At 34.7% G+C, this 22,687-nt stretch overlaps 1 protein-coding gene across 3 annotated transcripts in view; it reads left to right on the forward strand.

The window, feature by feature from the left end:
• The window catches only part of ANKS1B (ankyrin repeat and sterile alpha motif domain containing 1B), a 1,192,652-nt gene that overhangs the window by 285,342 nt on the left and 884,623 nt on the right, over positions 1-22,687 (forward strand). The window lies entirely within an intron of this gene.

Below are 22,687 nucleotides of genomic sequence, written 5' to 3' on the forward strand. Positions count from 1 at the left end.
ACTAGCAGGTAGGTCTGGTTCAGTCTCCTATGGGGTCACTGCTCCTTCCCCTGGGTCCTGATGCACACACTACTTTGTGTGTTCCCTCCAAGAATGGAGTCTCTTTTTCCCCCTGTCCTGTCAAAGTCCTGCAATCAAATCCCTTGTAGCCTTCAAAGTCTGATTCTCTATGAATTCCTCCTCCCGTTGCCAGACCCCCAGATTTGGAAGCCTGAAGTGGGGCTCAGATCCTTCACTCCAGTGAGTGGACTTATGTAGTGTAATTATATTCCAGTTAGTGAGTCACCCACCCAGCACTTATGGGAATTGATTTTATTGTGATTGCACCCGTCCTACCATCTCATTGTGGCTTCTTCTTTGTCTTTGGCTGTGGGGTATCTTTTTTGGTGAGTTCCAGTGTCTTCCTGTCAATGATTATTCAGCAGTTCATTGTGATTCCGGTGCTCTCGCAAGAGGGAGTGAGCGCATGCCATTCTACTCTGCCATCTTGAACCAATCCACTTTCATTTGTTTTATTTGAATATCTTAGTATTTATCCTTTTGTTCTAACCCGTTTGTTTTGCTACTTAGATTTCCAGTTTTGGATTGTATCTGTTGACTTACTGCTATGGAATGTGAGGATTCATCTCCCTCCCTACACATCACACAAGCACACATATGTATGTACACATGTGTCCCATTACTGTCTCTCCAATATGTTAATTGCATAATTTGAGTAAGATCAGTCTTCTCCATTTACTTGATTATGTTTGTTGACAAACATTATAGTGTTTACTGACCTATATATTAAAATCTGATTCCTTTTCCAATTTTTTATTTTCCCTCTAGTAAATAATTGTCTTTTTTTCATTGTGATTAATTTTCTATGTATATATAGTCAATACAAGTCTAAGCTCATATCTTCTCAACATATGTAGACCTTTCAGGTATTTTATACATCTTATATCTCTGAAGAATGTCACCCAAGCCTTTCTATTTGCTCAAATCTGGACTTTTCACCTTCTACTCCTTCTGCATAGGTATCAGCCTCAGAGCTGTCTTCACCATCGACTGTCCAGGGAATCCTCTCACCTCTCACCTGTGTTGGATTCCTTCTTTCTGTATCTCATGCCTTCTCTTGTTTTGATGGAGCATATTTCCAATAATTTCCTGAAAATGTCTTGAATCTGTCCTCACCCCTGATTGATATTTAGACTTGGTATACAATTCTAGAGTTGGAAATAAATTTTCTTGAGAAATTTAAAGCAGTTATCACATTGTCTTCTAGATACCACTGTGAGCTTTCCTTTAGGTTGATCCAATTGAGCTGTTTTGTTGGGGAAACTTTGATGTCAGTATCTTTAGTTCTTTTCTCTTGAGATAGACATAAATCCTAGAAGATGGCTCTTTCAAGCTCCTAATGGGAAGTTCTTAGGGTTCAGGGATGTCAGCATTCAGTATGCCTGTGTTTTCTTGTCACTCTATTGTCGGTTTGTTATCCTACCCTAAACTGTGACTGGTTTAGGCAATTATTTTACTCTCCCCAGAGAATAAACTTTCAGTCTTTTGCGAGATTGAGGGAGAGAGAGTCATAAGGCTATAAAGAGTGGGGATAGGAAATCTGACTGCTGTTTAAATATACTTTCAGATAGTACTTCAGTTTTTGCCTTTTTCTTCACCTCTTCTTCTAGACGTTTCTGGTATGAAATTCATGGACTTTTGTGGTATCATAGTGTTGATTCTTCATTTTTCCTTTGACCTGCTTTGAACTGTTTTCTCAAGTCTGTTTAGTCATTCATCATGTATCCACTTTACAGCTTCCAGAATTTTGTTACTCTAGTTTCCTCTCTTGTTCTGCTTGTCTTTGTGTTCGTGCTATTACAAATACATTTCTGTCATTTGAATGGCATTTTGGGAGGAAGGGAAAGTAGGCGTGTGTGTGTGTGTGTTTCAATATGCCATTTTTCCGTCAAGTCCTGGAAATGTCCTCTGATTTGAAGGGATATCAGAGATGTAGTACCCTTCTAGAGATTTAACTGGAGAGCTACCAGACAGCTTTTTATTTCCCAGTTTCTTGGCCTGGCTTAGGGATACCAGTACTAAGCTGGAGAACCTCATTTCCTGATGAGAGGAAGCAGAATGGGAATATAATTTCTTTATTTAGAAATGGGCAGTTTCTGTTAAAATATATATTTTTTAATATATTTATTTATATTTATATATTAGTACCTATTGTATGCCCAGTAACAGGGAAGCAAGTGTAGAAATGTTGAAGTGTCTTGTCTTGGATAAGTTAGTTCTCCCTGGGGAAACTCATCTCATTCTATTTTTAATCTAAGCCAAATACTATGCTTGTTCCACATGAGCATCCCAATCATCCCTCCTTACTGCCTTCTCAGTAACTATGCAGGGGAAAAATGCCTCCACCTGCCTGTGGAGAGACGAAGCCAAATGATCTCTCCCACATTATCCCATAGAGGATTTTCCTTACTGTTTTATGCATCCCAGCCTCCAACCCACCTGTCAGAGAATTGGGCTGATTATGTTCATACTTTCTGTTCTTATTTACACATCTGTTTTGATATTATTTAGCTTCTATTTAGGAACAAGTTATAAACTTTGGGTCTATAGCAAAGTCAAGCTTGAAGTGAACTTCTAAAGGCCCAAATTGTATCACTGTTTTTTTAGTAATCATATTATTCTTTTTGAATCACTGTCCCTTATAATTTAAACATTAATATAAATATGCCAAATATAATGGCTCTTATACAGAGCTTGATCACAGACATAATAATACATAATACCTTATGCCTAAAACCAGCTTAGAAATATTTCTGTTTTAGATTTCCTATTCAATTTATCAAACTTTTTTGGTGTGCTTACACTGTGCCAGGCTTTGTTAGTTACTGGGGATGCAAAGATGTGGTCTCATGGACCTTAAGAATAGCGAGGAGACACATCTGTAAAGGAATCGTTTTAAGACAGGATTGTGAGATAAATATACAAATATGTCTTGGAAGTAGAGTACCAAACAGGGAATCTTCCAGGGGAGGAGAGCAGAGTTCAGAATGACTTCACAAAGATGGTGACTGAGCTGAGTTTAAATGAAGAGGAGGATTTTGACATGTGAACAAGGAGGGAGGGGTGGGCAGAGCACATGTAAAGACATGAGGCATGAAACAGAATAATATGTTTTGGGAATACTGAAGCATAAACGGAGATACCCTAACACATAGTGGATACCAGTCGAAATACACAAACATTTTGAGAAGAGCAGTGGATGCCAGTTAGTTAATTCAGTTTCTTTTTAAAAAATCCTAAGCACTTTGAACACATTATACATGTTGTTAAATTTATTATTACAAATAATCAACTGTAATCTTACACGTCAAAGCATCTGTTAGCTTTTGTTATATAATATACTGCCATAAACTTCATAGCCTAAAACAACAACCATTTTTAAGCTTACTATCTGCAGTTTGTCCCTTAGGCTGGGATCAGCTGGGTAGTTCTTTCTGGTGTGGGCTGGCTTGAATGATGATCTTGGCTGCCCTTGTTTATGTGACTGTAGCCAACTGGTGTATCAGCTGGGGCTGCCAAATTAGTGATGGCCTCAGTTGTGTAGGGATGCCTACGGTCACTCTCATATGGTCTTGTGCCCTCCAGCAGGTTAGCCAGGGATGGCTCATATTGTAGGCTCAGGTCTTGAGAGTGAGGATGAGTTAAAGCCTTCAAGAGACCTGGGACTCACACAAGATTGCTTTGAGCATAGATTTTGGCCGAAACATGTTCCAAGGCTAACCCACACTCAAGGGGTAGAGAAATAGATTCTACCTGTTGATGACAGTAGCTCCAAAGAACTGTGACCACTTTTGTAACCTATCACAGCCCATCAGTAAATTTGTTAAGTTAGTGGACATCTATGGCCTTTGTCTGTAGAGTCATAGGAACTTCTCACAACCCTATCTCCCACTCCCTTGGAATCATCAACCTCTATACCTGACTTAGGATGACCAACCAGCCTGGTTTGCCCTTGGACTGTTCAGGTTTTAGCATGGAAAGTTCTGTGTCCCCGGAAACCCCTTAGCTCCAAATAAACCAGGACATTTGGTCACCTTATACCTCTTCAACAATGGTAAATTTCAGATTGGCCTAATTCACGTCAGGCCAGTCAGAATTATTTTCAGAGCGTTTAAAAGTGGAATTGAGAGAGAGAGAGAGAGAGTCCGTGTTTCTTTCTGATCCCTGAAGAAACTTTGAGATGTAAAACTTAAAACTTTGTTGGTTATGTTTTTTTATGTTTTGGAGAAAGACAATGAACCATAAGAGAGAATGAATCTAAACTGCAAAAAGCAGCAGCAGCATTTCTGTTGAATTCATTGTTACTGAGGCTCATCTGCATCCTGTTGCTTAATCCTTCCCTGGATTCTGAGAGATAAGTTCTGGTTTATGATTAAGCTAGTTTGAGTTAGATTTTTGTCACTTGCAACCCCAAAGTGTCCTCTGTTGGTGTCTGGAAGTGGGGGTATAACTGAAAGGTCCTGAAATATGGAATAGGCAAAGTGGGTCAGGAGCCGGGTTAGGATGCCTGTGTCCCAGGTTGAGAAACTAACAGTTCTTGAAATATGGTAGCAAAGTTCAACTGTAATAGATTGTTTCTTAGGACTGAGACCACATACTAACGAAAGCTGAATTTTGTAGGAAATACTCAGAACAGTAGAGTCTTTAGGTTTCTTGCATTCCTCATAGATATTGTAAGTAAGTGATAAGTACCAGTTTAGCAGATAGGGAGTAGAAGATTGCTCTGTAGTCATTAGGTGAAGCTCTTACTGCTTCAAGCCAATGATCTGAGACTGTGAAGGGCAGGTTTTACTGAACTGCAGAAGATAAATTCTCTAGCATACTCCGAAGTTAGTTTCTGATTAGGAGTTGTGGATCCTGGCAATTAGAATGGTAATATCTCAGAAATAACAGGAATATCAGGACTTTGGGGTCCTCTAAGTTCATTTTAAGCACTTTGTTGAAGGTACTCTGCCTGATCATGGGGTGCCTCCTTTTGTGAAATGTCCCTCTTGGAGGAGGGACAACACAATAGAAAAATTACAACATTAAAAAGTCTAGCATCTAACAGTATTTTAACATTTAAAAATATATTCTGTACAAACTTTGGTAAACTCAAAATACATTAAAAAATTAAGCACGAATTACTTAGTCAGAAGGCTTAACCCTCTAAGCTCAAAATAATTCTGTTATATCAATTTCTTATTTACTAAAGATTGGGGGAAAAAAACCTTTAAGTTTTATTTTAAGGCAGCTAAATTTATAATCCATATTTAAAAGGTGCTTTCAGGGTTAGAATAATCATATGCAGGAAAATGCAAACAGCTTATTTTAAATATGCTTGAAGGAGAAGATTTCACTGAATTAAATCTTCAGGATACAATTATCAGCGCCTACACCTGTTTGTTGAAATTAAAATGGAATAATTTTGTCAAAATTCTTTCATTTTACTATTTTATGTTTCAGTTACTTGCATTGATGAATATACATTCTCTCCCCCAAAGCATAAAATCCTTAGCTAGTCTTACCAATTATTTACATTTTGCATCTTTTAACAAGTAAAGGGATTTGACCAGAAGTTATAGGGTATTTAAAACTGCAGTACAAGAAGGACCCGTCCTTCAGTGTTTATCAGGCTATTACTTCCATTCTGTCAGTCACCATTTATTGTTCAACCACTGTGCTTCATTCTGAAATGTTATCACCGTCACGTATTACTTAAAGGCTTCTTGATTGCTGGGCTAAGGACTAAGAGCCTGAAAAAGCATATTTTTTACTCTCCAGGATTTTATAGTTTAAGAAAGGCAACACTGAAGAAACAGAGAAGAGCAAAACTGGATGAATACATGAATTAAATAAATAAATAAAATGTTTATCAAAAGAATCAGTTGTTTGAGAGGTAGATTCCTGGGTACTTCAGTTTTAGAAAGAAAAAACATATGGGATGGTTACCTGTCTTCTATTAATGAGAGAATGGGCAGAATTTGAAGATTGTGTATATATGTTATGCGTGTGTATGTGTGTGCACTCGTGTGTCCATGGCAAAGGGGGGACATTGATGCATTTCCAAGTATAGGATGAAACTTGGAGGAATCACCAGCACATTGCCTCTGTTGAATAAATTTGAATGAATGAACAAATGAGTGAATGAATAAACTTTGAAGGATAAACAAGTCTGCTTCAGACAGTAAAAAGAACACACAAAGGTAGTAGGGGAAAAACCAAACTATGTAAGATAGCCCAGTGTATTCTGATAAAATGCTTCCGGGCAGAAAATGCATATCTGGGGATCTATCGAATAGTGGGAAGCCATCTTAAGGCCTTAAAGCAAGAAATAGAAGATCATTTATTATACAGGCATATCTCATTTTATTGCACTTCACTTTATTGTACTTTGCAGATACTTCCTTTTTTTACAAGTTGAAGGTTTGTGATTACCCTGCATTGAGCAAGTCTATTGGTGCCATTTTTCCAACAACACTTGCTCACTTTGTGTCTCCATGTCTCATTTTGGTAATTCCCACAAAATTTCAAACCCTCCACCAGCAAAAAGACTACAGATCGTTGAAGGCTCAGATGATAGTTAGCATTTTTTTAACGTTAAAGTATTTTTAAATTAAAATATGTACTGTTTTTAGACATAAGGTTAATTTTTATATGCACTGGGGAACCAAAAAAAAAATTTGTGTGACTCACTTTTCATGCAATATTCACTGTATTGCGGTGGTCTATACCTGAACCCATAATATCTCCAAGGTGTGCCTGTATTCCAGAAGTAGTCATATTTAGCTGAGACATTAAGAATCAAACATAAAAAAGAAGGTAAAGAATTTTTCAAGAAGGGAACAGCATGTCTCACCTACAGGTGAGAGAATGTTAGGTTTGTGAGACTGAGGCTTAAATAGATAATGAAGGTGCTTAATGCAGGGTTGGGGTTGAGGAAGCAGTGAGAAATTGGAGAGAGAAGTAGTGGCTGTGGAAGGCCTTGGGAAACTGATAAAGAATTGAGACTTAGTTTGAAGGCACTGGGAAGGCACTGTTGGTTATAAAGCATGATCACATTGGAATTTTAGTTTTTAATAAGTAATCTGTAGGGCAATTTTCTGAGAAACTGTGTGAATATACTACCCCTCAATATCCTACCCTCCAATGGTTTTAGCATTTGTTACCATCAGATATTCATTGAGGATAATTTTATCAATTATATAATAGCAAAATTTCATAAATGACAATGTAAACTTGTCATTTTATATTTCTATTATTATTTCTATTTATTAGTATTATTTATATTTTTCTTCATCTGTCTCTTCTCTCTATTTATTTGGACTAATGGATTCTCTTCTAAATCAGTTTATTATAGCCAGTTCCTGTCATTATCCATTTTGATATTCAAATTGTCCCTCATTTGTCCTTTGACATGCCTCCATCAGTTGTGAGCACGTTCTTTCTGGAACAGTAAAATGTTTCAGAGTCTCTCTGAACTTTCTGGAACAGTAAAATGTTTCAGAGTCTCTCTGAACTTTTGCTACCTCAGCTCTGAAATCATCAATTTTTCTAGGGAGGTCATTAATAATGAAAGTAATATTTAAAAATATTTAGAAACCAAAGCCTGGGCTCTAAGTATACTTATTACTTGCTATAGGATATTAATTGCTTTTAGGCCCTTTCAGTGATAAAGGTAGGAAGCATATTTAAAAAAAAAAAATCATGAGTTCATACTGATACCTCTCTAAATCTAATACTGGAAGGTTTTTCTTCTTCATCCCTCAATTATATTTGTTCCTTTCACAGTGAGAATCCTGGTTCCCAACAACATCAATATACTCAGTTCTAACACATGAACGTGTGTAACACACACACACACATACACTCTCTTAGCATTACACCAATACCACCAACACCACCAAATCTATCAAGTAAAATTCAAGATTTATTTGCAGTTACTTTTGTCCTTAGAATAGTATTTCCACAAGGGTGGAAACAGAATTGTGTTCAAAATCGTTTTCATTTTCTTTCACATAGTTATGTAACTATTCGAATTAGGTTCATATGTTTTTATTTGTAGTAAAATTTAGGGATTTGCAACCCATTCTTGCTGATTTGATTTTGTTTTTTTGACTACATAAAACATTAATATGGTCCAGAAGTTGAAACTATGTAAATGGGTATTTTCAGAGAAATCCTACCCCTTTTCTATACCTTCTAGTCTTCTAGCAACTCCCTGTAGGGAACCTATTTTTTTCCTGGCTTATCCTTTCTATATTTATTTCCTCCCTTTTTTCTTAATCAAAAGCATACTATGTATATTTTTACGTGTAGATTTTTAAAAAACTACTGTAAGACCTAGCAATTCTCCTGGGTATATATCTGAAAAAAATGAAAACACTAATTTGAAAAGATATATGCACCCTAATGTTCATAGCAGCATTATTTACAGTTGTCAAGATATGGAAGCAACCTAAGTGTCCATCAACAGATGAATGGATAAAGAAGATGTGGTATATATATACAATGGGATACTACGCAGCCATAAAAAAGAATGAAATTTTGCCATTTGCAGCAACATGGATAGACTTGGAGGGTATTATGCTAAGTGAAATAAGTCAGAGAAAGACAAATACTGTTCTAATATAGTGATATCATATTCACATCTGATATCACTTATATGTGGGACCTAAAAAATAAAACAAACTGATGAATATAACAAAAAAGAAATAGACTCACAGATATTGAGGACAAACTAGAGGTTACCAGTGGGGAGAGGGAAGAGCAGAGGAGCAAGACAGGGATAGAGGATTAAGAGGTAAAAACTACTATGTATAAAATAAATAAGCTACAAGGATATATTTTACAACACAGGGAATATAGCCAATATTTTATAATAAATATAAATTGAGGTAGCCTTTAAAAATTGTGAATCACTATGTTGTATACCTAAAACATATACAATATTGTACATCAACTATACCTCAATTTTTAAAAAGTGCACTAGATGAGATTAATATCAAATAGGATTGAAGCAGAGAAGATCAGTGAACTTGAAGACATAGCAGTAGAAACTAAAATGAAGAACAGAGAAAAAAAAGACAGACAAAAAAATGACCACAGCATCATTGAGCTGTGGGGCAGCTTCAAGCAGCTAAGGTACATGTAATTGATATCCAAGAAAAATTAGTTGAGAAAATAGTGGTTTAAAAATTTTCAAATCCAAGAAGCTCAATAAAGCATAAGCAGAATAAACTTAAAGAAAGCCACACCAAGCAATATTCAAATAAATTACTGAAAACCAGTTATGAAAAGAAAAATCCTAAATGCAACCAGAGAAAAAAGTCACATTACTCAGAGATGTACAATGATAAGAATGAAAGAATTCTTGTCACAAACTGTGTGAGCCAGAAGTGATGAAATGACATCTTTAAAGCATTAAGAGAAAAAGCTGTCAACTGAGAATTCTATTCTCAGTGAAAATATCTTTCAGAAATGAAGGTGAAATAAAAACGTTCAGGTGAACAAATGCAGAGAGAATTCTCTGTCAACGTACCTCAACCATAGGAACGATTAAAGGAAGTTCTTTAGGCAGAAGGCAAAATGGTATCAGATGGAAATTTTGATCCACCAAAAAATGAAAAGCTCCAGAATGATAAATATGTGGGTAAATGTAAAAGGCAATTGTCTCATTGTTTTCTAATTTCATTAAAATATAGTTGACTGTTTAAAGCAAAGATAATAACAATGTATTATGTGCTTTATAACATATGTAGAATTAAAATATATGCTAATCTGGTTCTTTTTTCTTTGTAAATAACCTGCTTTTGTTTTTCTCTAGAAAGTGATAAAACTTTCTGTTTGATTTTAGAGTAAAAATGTTATCAGGTTATCTTTAAGTATGTGTAATTTTTTATTAATCCTTCTTGGGAACTAGTAAGCTCCTTTCATCTGAACATAACTTCAGAGCGGGGAAGTTTTCTTTTATTATTTCTTTGACTATTACATCTTCATTTGTTTTTATCCCATTACTTACAAATATATAATTGCTAAATTTGTACTTGATGCCTATTAGAGTTTCTTTTTCTTTTAAAAACTGTGTTGTCTCCACTTGATTTTCTATAACATTAAATTGCTTTTCTTCAGTGACTTTTTCATTTTCATTTTCTTGACTGAATTTTAAGGTGTAAGGTACCTTTATTCTGGAGATGACTTATTTGTTCTGGAGACTCTTTTTACATATTCTAATTTTATATCTCTAGGAAATCACAATACCTTTTCTTCATTTTTTTTCCCCTCTGTACTCCATTATTTTTAATTCTACTATCTTGTTAATTATCTAAGTTTCCTCCTTTTAACCTGCTATGTTACCTAAAATGACCTGTTTATCCTTCTCTGCCTATTCATATTATTGGGTATGGGATCCTTCAACACCTGTACTGCTCAACCTTTTGGAGTCTCTTAGAAAGTGGTAATTAAAAAACAGTGACAGAAGGGTAAGATTTACCCCCAGAGTGCTTTTAGTTGAATTTAGCTTGCAAAGTGAGATCTCTTTATTTTTTGGTACAGTCAATGATAGATTGTACTTAGCCCAGTACTGCAGTTCCTCTCCAGTGAAAAGTAACATCTGGCCTTTCTTAATGAACAGGAAGAAATTCTCTTCTAACCTGGAGATATCCATGAATCTGTAACATTTGTTCCAAGTTTTGGGGGAGAGGGAAGTCTAGAAGAGGCTACTGGCCTCTCTGACTCCTGGCCAGTAAATGTCAGGCCAGAACTGTATTTTCTTTTTAGAACTTGAGATACCAGGTGATTCCAGGTTCTTCTCCAGCCTGCAGAGTAGACTTCACTTCTTTTTGAGGTTGAGTAGCCCTACCAGGGACCTAGGAAGGAGAAGGAATGGAGACCATGGACAGGCTGCCTTCTTCCCAGATTCATATTCCTCAGCTCTCCAACAGAAATTAGGTTCTGTCTTATTTGATTGTCTCTGGATAGGAATATCACAGAATACTAACGGAACATGCCAAATATATCCCCTTTTTGAAGTGTTGCTATTTTTCCCAAGATAGGGTTGTTTTAGAGGGTAATTTTTAAATAACCTTTTTTCTTTGGTGTATCTATTAAAAAATGGAGAGTTTATTCAGAGTAACATAAGCTGCTGGGGATTTGACTGGGTAATTTTGAACCCCAGTAGGAGTTAACTGCAATTCAACAGCGTTCTCGGCAGGAGACTATTTTACTTTAAAGTCCTAGCAGTTTCAGAAGAGAATCTGATTTAAGATACTTTATGGAAAACATTTGGAAATTATTTCCTACTGGTGCAGTTTTAAATACAGTAATCATACTCAACCCCCCAGTCTCCACTAAATTATGTATTATTTAGGCTATATTATTGGTTACTTTGTTGAACAGCCTTAAGGGTAAAAAACATTTCTGAAGGGCAACTGATACTGCTTTTAAAACCTTACTCAATACCAATTTTATGATAGTGTATGGCTCTCCTGACTACATCTCTTTCTAGCAGGGACTGGAGACAAAGATGAGGCTGGAAACTAATAGGCCATGAAACATGTAGGAGAGAAAAGATTTTTGGAGTAATGTATCCTTAGAAAGAAACTAAAGATTCACTTTTATAGGCCTTTCTAAATATTTTGGAAACTTTTTAAAGAATGTCTTAAAATTATTTTTTAATAGGTGTCATTAATCTGAACACGTGATATTGAATTTCCTTTGATTCATTTGGCATATATGTTAATGAGAATAAAGATATACACTTAAATTCTTCTTGTGTGTTCTACTGTGTCTTATAACACATTCTCCTTCTCCCTACACCTCTCCATTTTGAAAATGAAATTGTGTCATTTTATAATTCTACATTTATACAACAATAGTCTTAAGGCTCTTCGGTATTTGCCAACAGTAAGTACTACATTTTCCCATTTCTTTTCCAGATTTTGCCTTCAGAGTAGCTGTATGGCACTTTGAAATGGAGGTATATTTAGTAGTCATGTTATCTTAACATTTCTAGAAGCAAAAAGCCTAAAAAGAAATGAGAACCAAAGAGTACATTTTATAAGCTCAAGTTAGAAAAGACTCTTATCTGAATCCTTCAAATTAATGCAATTTGTTTTATTTGTCTTAATAAACATAATGAAATTGTCCTAAATTATTTTAAAAATGGAAATTGTGAGGATAAGGTATGAAAATTATGAAATTTGCTTAAATTCTTAGGATTGCTTCGGCCTTCTGATAGACATTTAATCAAATCACTTAGTATCTCATTATTGGAATCACAGAAGGGAAATATTCTCTCATTTTTTAAACAAAATATCCTTTTTCTTATGAACAATTCAGAAAAATAGAAAATGTATGAGGAATAATATAAAAATTTACCTGAGGTATATTTTGATATAAGTAAATTTTTATATCAAATTTATATTAAATATAATTTTTTCTCATAAAGATGAATGTGCATTTTATGTCTTAATTTATCATGAGAATTTTTATATGCTGATAATTATTTTTTGAAAAATTTATTTGTAATAAAAATATTTCAATATATGGAGATAGCATGATTTCATTTCCTATGATCTAAACATTTAGATTGCTTGCAAATTTATTTTATTATAAATAATACTCTGATAAATATCCTTGATATCATTTTATATGGTTTAAAATTTTTATTTTTTAAAATTGAAGTATAATTGATTTACAATGTGTTAGTTTCTGGTGAACAGCAAAGTGATTCAGTTTTACATATACATATTATTTTTCATATTCTTTTCCATTATGGTTTATTACAGGATATTGAATATAGTTCCCTGTGTTATACAGTAGGAACTTGTTGTTTATCTATTTTATATATAGTAGTTTATATCTGCTAATCCCAAACTCTTAATTTATCCCTCCCCTACCCCCTTTTCCCTTTGGTAACCATAAGTTAGTTTTCTATGTCTGAGAGTCTGTTTCTGTCTTGTAAATAGGTTCATTTGTATCATATTTTAGATTCCACACATAAGTGATATCATATGATATTTGTCTTTCTCTGTCTGACTTACCTCACTTAGTATGATAATCTCTAGGCCCATCCATGTTGCTGCAAATGGCATTATTTCATTCTTTTTTGTGACTGGGTTATATTCCATTTTATATATGTACCACATCTTTATCCATTCGTCTGTTGATGGACATTTAGGTTGCTTCCATGTCTCGGCTGTTGTAAATATTGCTGCTGTAAACATTGGGGTGCATGTATCTTTTAGAGTTAGAGTTTTCTCCAAATATATGCCCAGGAATGGAATTGCTGGATCATATGGTAACTGTATTTTTAGTTTTTTTAAGGAGCCTCCATACTGTTCTCCATAGTGGCTATACCAACTTACATTCCCACCAACAGTGTAGGAGGGTTCCCTTTTCTCCACACCCTCTCCAGCATTTATTATTTGTAGACTTTTAATGATGGCCATTCTGACCAATGTGAGGTGATACCTCACTGTAGTTTTGATTTGCATTTCTCTGATAATTAGTGATGTTGATTATCTTTTCATGTGCCTCTTGGCCATCTGTATGTCTTCTTTGGAGAAATGTTTATTAAGGTCTTCTGCCCATTTTTTGATTGGGTTGTTTGTTTTTTTGATATTGAGCTGTATGAGCTGTTTGTATATTTTGGAAATTAAGCCCTTGTCAGTGGCATCGTTTACAAATATTTTGTCCCAATCTGTAGGTTGTCTTTTCATTTTGTTTACGATATCCTTTGCAGTGCAAAAGCTTATACGTTTGATTAGGTCCCATATGTATGTTTTCGCTTTTATTTTTACTGCCGTGGGAACTGACCTAAGAAAACATTGGTATGATTTATTTCAGAGAATGTTTTGCCTGTGTTATCTTTGAGGAGTTTTATGGTGTCACGTCTTACATTTAAGTCTTTAAATGTGTCCTAACTTCATTGATTTACATGGTGCTGTACAGCTTTCCCAACACTACTTGCCAAAGAGACTGTCTTTCTCCATTGTGTATTCTTATCTCCTTTGTCAAAGATTAATTGACCATAGGTGTGTGGGTTTATTTCTGGGCTCTCTGTTCTGTTCCGTTGATCCATATATCTGTTTCTGTGCCAGTACCATGCTATTTTGATTACTGTAGCTTGGTAGTATTATCTGAAGTCTGGGAAGGTTGTGCTTCCACATTTGTTCTTTTTCCACAGGATTGCTTTGGCAATTCTGGGTCTTCATGCTTCCATATAAATTTCAGGATTATTTATTATAGTTCTGGGGAAAACATCATGGGTAATTTGATAGGGATTGCATTAAATCTGTAGATTGCTTTGGGTAGCATGGCCATTTTAACATATTAAATCTTCTAATCCAAGAGCATGGGAAATCTTTCCATTTCTTTAAATCATCTTCAGTTTCCTTTATCAATCATACTGATACATGTATTTTTATGTTACAATCATACATTTTTATTTACCTATGGCCCCCACATTTCTCATTAAGGTTACTGTTTTGATTTTGATTTTTGAAATTTTTGAGTAATATTCTTTTTCTATTTTGTATTCTAGCAAGTTTTTCTTGTATATAGAAAGACTGTTAATTTTTGTATGTTTATTTTATAACTACTAACCATGTTTTAGCCTCTTAAATTATAATTTTCAGCTAATATTTTTGAGTTTTGTAAGTATGTAATTGTTTCACCTGAAAATTATGATAATATGATGGTTTTCATAATTACACACCTGTCATTCAGATATAATTTTATGACATATTTTGCTTGACTTTTGCATTGGGTAGAACTTTCAAGATGTTAGATAATAATGATAATTATGGACACTGTTGTTTTCTCACTAATTTTAATGTTATTATGTACTGTTGACTCTTAAGTTTCCTTCTATTTCTAGTTTACTAGAAGTCTTTATGAAGAGGTTTTTTGAGTTTCATTACATACCTTTTCAACCTGTGTTGAGACAATTTACATTTTATTTGACCCATTGCATTCACAGCTTAAATCTCTGTTCTTCATTGTGTATTATTTAAATATGTTGTTGGATTTTTCATGCTATTATTTTATTTAGTATTTTAATTAATTAATTTAAAAATTAATTAATTTTTGGCTGTGTTGGGTCTTCGTTTCTGCACACGGGCTTTCTGTAGTTGTGGTGAGAGGGGGCTACTCTTTGTTGTGGTGCATGGGCTTCTCACTGTAGTAGCTTCTCTTGTTGTGGAGTACGGACTTAGGCATGCTGGCTTCAGTAGTTTTGGCACATGGGCTCAGTAGTTGTGGCTCATGGGCTGTAGAGTGCAGCCTCAGTAGCTGTGGCACACAGGCTTAGTTGCTCTGCAGCATGTGGGATCTTCCTGGACCAGGGTTCGAACCCATGTCCTCTGCATTGGCAGGCAGATTCTTAACCATTGCACCACCAGGGAAGTCCCTATTTAGAAATTTTAGATGTAAAGTCATTTCACTCTTTGTTGTTTAATAACAAAGGTGCTTTTTTTTAAAATATAAATTTATCATTGAGCTTTTCTTTAGCTTATTATAGGTTTATTATAGGTTTTTTTAAAACACACCATTTTCTTTATTTTTTTACCAAATGAATCCTTATTTATTTATTGATGTAATATTGGTTTATAACTTTATATAAGTTTCATGTGTGCAGCATTATGTTTCTACTTCTGTATACACTACAGCATGCTCACCCATATGGTCCACCTATTCCACTTCTGGGTATTTAATCATTTTCTTGTTTTTAGTTTTTAAACAGTATTTTATCATTGTCAGTTTTATCCTTCCTCCTTAGCCCAACAGATACAATTTAGGCATTTCAAAAAAGTGTTTTGAAATCTAGTTTTTAGTGGGTTTTGTTTGTTTGCTTGTTTGATTTTTATTATGAATTTCTAATGATTTTCTTTTGTTATCCTTGCCATTATAATAAGAGGAAATAAATTATATCCTCTTAAGGAATGGGGCTTTATGGTATAAGGTAAAATTTGTAAACATTCCATAGACATTTAAAAAAGCAGCTTTGGTCTTAATTTGCAGCTACACATCTCTATATACATGTGGTTAATTTTCATTATTAATTTTGTTCTTCAATCATTATGTTTTATTTTATTTGCTTTAAATTTCACAGATAGGTAATTGGGTAGAATCATCTCCCATTATCTTCGTATTTTCACAGTTTTGCTTTATATTTTGATGTTGTATTATTTGATTAAAAGCACAGATTTTACAGTTAAACTAATAACTGAGATGAGTGACTCTGAGTCTTAGTTTTCTTATCTTTTAAACATGGAAACAGTATTTTATAGCATAGTAATGTAATAACACAATGTATGGTTAAATTGAAGGTTAAATAGGATAACATCCATAAAGAACTTAGCATATGCCTTATATATATTAATCATTCAGTGAATGGTAGTTCTTGGAGACTAATATTCAGGATTGCTCTTTATAGTTTTTAACTTTTATTAGCATACAGTAGTTAGTCTTACTCTATTTAAATCCCTGTTTGAACCATAATTTCTACTTTATTTATAATTAATATCCTCCAACTTTAGTTTTGTTTTTGGTTCCTAATATACTCTCTGTGCTGTATTGCTGTTTTTTTCCCTCTCGTTACATAGACTATATTTTATTTCCTTTGTTTTTCTAGAAAACTAGAATATAGAAAATCTTATTTTAGTTTTACTATTTACTGGCTAAAATTTTCTCCAATACTCTCTTCACAATAATTTTCCAGTTAAAAATTTAAGAACAAAATGTTACATTTGACTATGATAAGAAATTTAGCTTCATTTAAGTTGCTTTATTTGCCTTCCCAAGTTGTTGTTAATTAGATCTGAGACTACAATCCTTTTATACAAAAGGTTTTTAAATCTTATAAATTATCCTTTTGGGCTTTTACCCTCAAATTTATAACCATATTAACAAACATTGTTATACCTAGATCTCTATCTTTAATTGTTTTAAATATTTATTATCATTTATATGTTGTACTTTTTTGATTCCTTAAATTCTTTCCCATAAAGACATAATTTATCTTCAAATAGAATAAATTTGTTGGCTCAAAAAGTATTCATGAAAGCTGCATTTCCTAAGTCTTGCTTTCAAACATATGCAATAACTTTGCTGGGTATAAAATTCTTGAGTCATAACTTTGCTCCCTGAATTATCTGTTGACATTTTCTATCATATGATGATTTAAATATTGAAAATATTGCAAAATATGATGTTAGCATCTTGGTAGATATGGTGGACTTTGGGTTTTTAATTTTTTGTTGTTTTTTGGCTACTTAGGAACTGAACATTTTCCTATTGGCAAGGATCTCCAAATTACTTACTGTAGTTATAGCAGTGAGATTCCAGTGGTGTCTTATCAGAGCCTGATTTTTTTTTAACATCTTTATTGGAGTATAACTGCTTTACAATGGTGTGTTAGTTTCTGCTTTATAACAAAGTGAATCAGTTATACATATACATATATCCCCATATCTCTTCCCTCTTGCGTCTCCCTCCCTCCCTATCCCACCCACTACGTGGTCACAAAGCACCAAGCTAATCTCCCTGTGCTATGCAGCTGCTTCCCACCAGCTATCTATTTTACATTTGGTAGTGTATATATGTCCATGCCACTCTCTCACTTTGTCCCATCTTATCCTTCCCCTCTCCGTATCCTCAAGTCCATTCTCTAGTAGGTCTGCATCTTTATTCCCATCTTGCCCCTAGGTTCTTCATGACCATTTTTTCTTTTCTTTGATTCCATATATATATGTGTTAGCATACGGTATTTGTTTTTCTCTTTCTGACTTACTTTACTCCGTATGACAGACTCTAGGTCCATCCACCTCACTACAAATAACTCAATTTCGTTTCTTTTTATGGCTGAGTAATATTCCATTGTATATATGTGCCACATCTTCTTTATCCATTTATCTGTCAGTGGACACTTAAGTTGCTTCCATGTCCTGGCTATTGTAAATAGAGCTGCAGTGAACATTGTGGTACATGACTCTTTTTGAAATATGGTTTTCTCAGGGTATATGCCTAGTAGTGGGATTGCTGGGTGGTATGGTAGTTCTGTTTTTAGTTTTTTAAGGAACCTCCATATGGTTCTCCATAGTGGCTGTATCCATTTATATTCCCACCAAAAGAGAAAGAGGGTTCCCTTTTCTCCACACCCTCTCCAGCATTTATTGTTTGTAGATTTTTTGGTGATGGCCATTCTGAATGCTGTTAGGTGATATCTCATTGTACTTTTGATTTGCATTTCTCTAATGATTAATGGTGTTGAGCATTCTTTGATGTATTTTTTGGCAATCTGTGTATCTTCTTTGGAGAAATGTCTATTTAGGTTTTCTGCCATTTTTGGATTGGGTTGTTTGTTTTTTGTAATATGGAGCTGCATGAGCTACTTGTAAATTTTGGAGATTAATCCTTTGTCAGTTGCTTCATTTGCAAATATTTTCTCCCATTCTGAGGGTTGTCATTTGGTCTTGATTATGGTTTCCCTTGCCGTGCAAAATCTTTAAGTTTCATTAGGTCCCCTTTATTTATTTTTGTTTTTATTTCCATTTCTCTAGGAGGTGGGTCAAGAAAGAACTTGCTGTGATTTATGTCATAGAGTGTTCTGCCTATGTTTTACTCTAAGAGTTTTATAGTGTCTGGCCTTACATTTAGGTCTTTAATCCATTTTGAGTTTATTTTTGTGTATGGTGTTAGGGAGTGTTCTAATTTCATTCTTTCACATGTAGCTGTCCTGTTTGCCCAGGACCAATCATGGAAGAGGATGTCTTTTCTCCATTGTATATTCTTGCCTCCTTTATCAAAGATAAGGTGACCATATGTGCGTGAGTTTGTCTCTGGGCTTTCTATCCTGTTCTATTGATTTATATTTCTGTTTTCGTTCCAGTACCATACTGTCTTGATTACTGTAGCTTTGTAGTGTAGTATGAAGTCCGGGAGACTGATTCCTCCAGGTCCGTTTTTCTTTTTCAAGATTGCTTTGGCTATTCGGGGTCTTTTGTGTTTCCATACAAATTGTGACATTTTTGTTCTAGTTCTGTGAAAAATGCCAGTGGTAGTTTGATAGGGATTGCATTGTATCTGTAGATTGCTTTGGGTGGTGTAGTCATTTTCACAATGTTGAGTCTTCCAATCCAAGAGCATGGTATATCTCTCCATCTATTTGGTGTCATCTTTAATTTCTTTCATCAGTGTCTTACAATTTCCTGCATACAGATCTTTTATCTCCTTAGGTAGGTTTATTCCTAGATTTTTTATTCTTTTTGTTGCAGTGGTAAATAGGAGTGTTTTCTTAATTTCACTTTCAGATTTTTCTTCATTAGTGTATAGGAATGCAAGAGATTTCTGTGCATTAACATTGTATCCTGCAACTTTACCATAGTCATTGATTAGTTCTACTAGTTTTCTGGTAGCATCTTTAGGATTCTCTGTGTGTTAGTATCACGTCATCTGAAAACAGTGACAGCTTTACTTCTTCTTTTCCTAGTTGGATATCTTTTATTTCTTTTTCTTCTCTGATTGCTGTGGCTAAAACTTCCAAAACTATGTTGAATAATAGTGGTAAGAGTGGGCAACCTTGTCTTGTTCCTGATCTTAGTGGAAATGGTTTCAGTTTTTCACCATTGAGAATGATGTTGGCTGTGGATTTGTCATATATGGAGTTTATTATGTTGAGGAAAGTTCCCTCTATGCCTACTTTCTGGAGGGTTTTTATCATAAATGGGTGTTGAATTTTGTCGAAAGCTTTCTTTTCATCTATTGAGATGATCATATGGTTTTTCTCCTTCAGTTTGTTAATATGGTGTATCACATTGATTGATTTGCTTATATTGAAGAATCCTGGCATTTCTGCGATAAACCCCACTTGATCATGGTGTATGATCCTTTTGATGTGCTGTTGGATTCTGTTTGCTGGTATTTTCTTGAGGATTTTTGCGTCTATATTCATCAGTATTATTGGTCTGTAATTTCATTTTTTGTAGTATCTTTGTCTGGTTTTGGTATCAGGGTGGAAATGGCCTCATAGAATGAGTTTGGGAGTGTTCTTTCCTCTTCAGTTTTTTGGAAGAGTTTGAGAAGAATGGGTGTTAGCTCTTCTCTAAATATTTGATAAAATTCACCTGTGAAACCATCTGGTCCTGGACATTTGTTTGTTGGAAGATTTTTAGTCATAGTTTCAATTTCATTACTTGTGATTTGTCTGTTCATATTTTCTGTTTCTTCCTGGTTCAGTCTTGGAAGGTTAAACCTTTCTAAGAATTTGTCCATTTCTTCCAGATTGTCCATTTTTTTGGCATAGAGTTGCTTGTAGTAGTCTCTTAGGATGCTTTGTATTTTTTAGGTGTCCGTTGTAACTTCTCCTTTTTCATTTCTAATTTTATTGAGTCCTCTCTCTTTTTCTTGATGAGTCTGGCTAATGGTTTATCAATTTTGTTTATCTTCTCAAAGAACCAGCTTTTAGTTTTATTGATCTTTGGTACTGTTTTCTTTGTTTCTATTTCATTTATTTCTGCTCTGATAGTTATGAATTCTTTCCATCTGCTAACTTTAGGTTTTGTTTGTTCTTTCTCTCATTCCTTTAGGTGTAAGGTCAGAGTGTTTATTTGAGATTTTTCTTGTTTCTTGCGGTAGGCTTATATAGCTATAAACTTCCCTCTTAGAACTGCTTTTGCTGCACCCCGTAGGTTTTGGATCATCGTGTTTTCATTGTAATTTGTCTCTAGGTATCTTTTGATTTCCTCTTTAATTTCTTCAGTGATCTCTTGGTTAGTTAGTAACGTATTGTTTAGTCTCCATGAGTTTGTGTTTTTTACGTTTTTTCCCCTGTAATTCATTTCTAATCTCATAGGGTTGTGGTCAGAAAAGATGCTTGATATGATTTCAATTTTCTTGAATTTACCGAGCCTTGATTTGTGATCCAAGATGTGACCTATCCTGGAGAATGTTCCATGCACACTTGAGAAGAAAATGTAATCTGCTGCTTTTGGATGGAATGTCCTATAAATATCAATTAAATGTATCTGTTCTATTGTGTCATTTACAGCTTCTGTTTCCTTATTTTTTTTTTCATTTTGGATGATCTGTCCATTGGTGAAAGTGAGGTGTTCAAGTCCCCTACTACTATTGTGTTACTGTCAATTTCCTCTTTTATGGCTGTTAGCAGTTGCCTTATGTATTGAGGTGCTCCTATGTTGGGTGCATATATATTTATAATTGTTCTATCTTCTTCTTGGATTGAACCCTTCAGCATTATGTAGTGTCCTTTCTTGTCTCTTGCAACATTCTTAATTTTAAAGTCTATTTTATGTGATATGAGTATTGCTACTCCAGCTTTCTTTTGATTTCCATTTGCATGGAATATCTTGTTCCATCCCCTCACTTTGAGTCTGTATGTGTCCCTAGGTCTGAAGTGGGTCTCTTGTAGACAGCATATGTATGGGTCTTGTTTTTGTATCCATTCAGCAAGCCTGTGTCTTTTGGTTGGAACATTTAATCCTTTCAGGTTTAAGGTAATTATCAATATGTATGTTCCTCTGACCATTTTCTTAATCGTTTTGGGTTTGTTTTTGTAGGTCCTTTTCTTCTCCTGTGTTTCCCACTTAGAGAAGTTCCTTTAGCATTTTTTGTAGAGCTGGTTTGGTGGTGTGGAATTCTCTTATCTTTTGCTTAAGGTTTTGATTTCTCCATCGAATCTGAATGAGATCCTTGCTGGGTAGAGTAATATTGGTTGTAAGTTCTTCCCTTTCATCACATTAAGTATATCATGCCAGTCCCTTCCGGATTGTAGAGGTTCTGCTGAGAAATCGGCTGTTAACCTTATGGGTGTTCCCTTGTATGTTATTTGTTGTTTTTCCCTGGCTGCTTTCAGTAATTTTTCTGTGTCTTTAGTTTTTGCAAATTTGATTACTATGTGTCTTGGCGTGTTTCTCCTTGGGTTTATCCTACCTTGGAGTCTCTGCGCTTCCTGGACTGGGGTGGCTGTTTCCTTTCCCATATTAGTAAAGTTTTCAACTATAATATCTTCAAATATTTTCTCTGTCCCTTTCTCTCTCTCGTCTCCTTCTGGGACACCTATAATGCGAATGTTGCGTTTAATGTTGTCCCAGAGGTCTCTTAGGCTGTCTTCATTTCTTTTCATTCTTTTTTCTTTATTCTGTTATGCAGCAGTGAATTCCACAATTCTGTCTTCCAGGTTAGTTATCGGTTCTTCTGCCTCAGTTATTCTGTTATTGATTCCTTCTAGTGTAGTTTTCATTTCAGTTATTGTATTGTTCATCTCTGTTTGTTTGTTCTTTAATTCTTCTAGGTCTTGGTTAAACATTTCTTGTGTCTTGTTGATCTTTGACTCCATTCTTTTTCTGAGGTCCTGGATCATCTTCACTCTCATTAGTTTGAATTCTTTTTCTGGAAGGTTGCCTCTCTCCACTTCATTTAGTTGTTTTTCTGGGGTTTTATCTTGTTCCCTCATCTGGTACATAGCCCTCTGCCTTTTCATCTTGTCTGTCTTTCTGTGAATGTGGTTTTTGTTCCACAGGCTGCAGGATTGTTGTTCTTGCTTCTTCAGTCTGCCCTCTGGTAGATGAGGCTATCTAAGAAGCTTGTGTAAGTTTCCTGACCTGTTGCAAGATTTTTAATCACAGTT

Source organism: Phocoena phocoena, chromosome 11 (genome assembly GCF_963924675.1).
Source record: "Phocoena phocoena chromosome 11, mPhoPho1.1, whole genome shotgun sequence".
Lineage (NCBI taxonomy): Eukaryota > Metazoa > Chordata > Mammalia > Artiodactyla > Phocoenidae > Phocoena > Phocoena phocoena.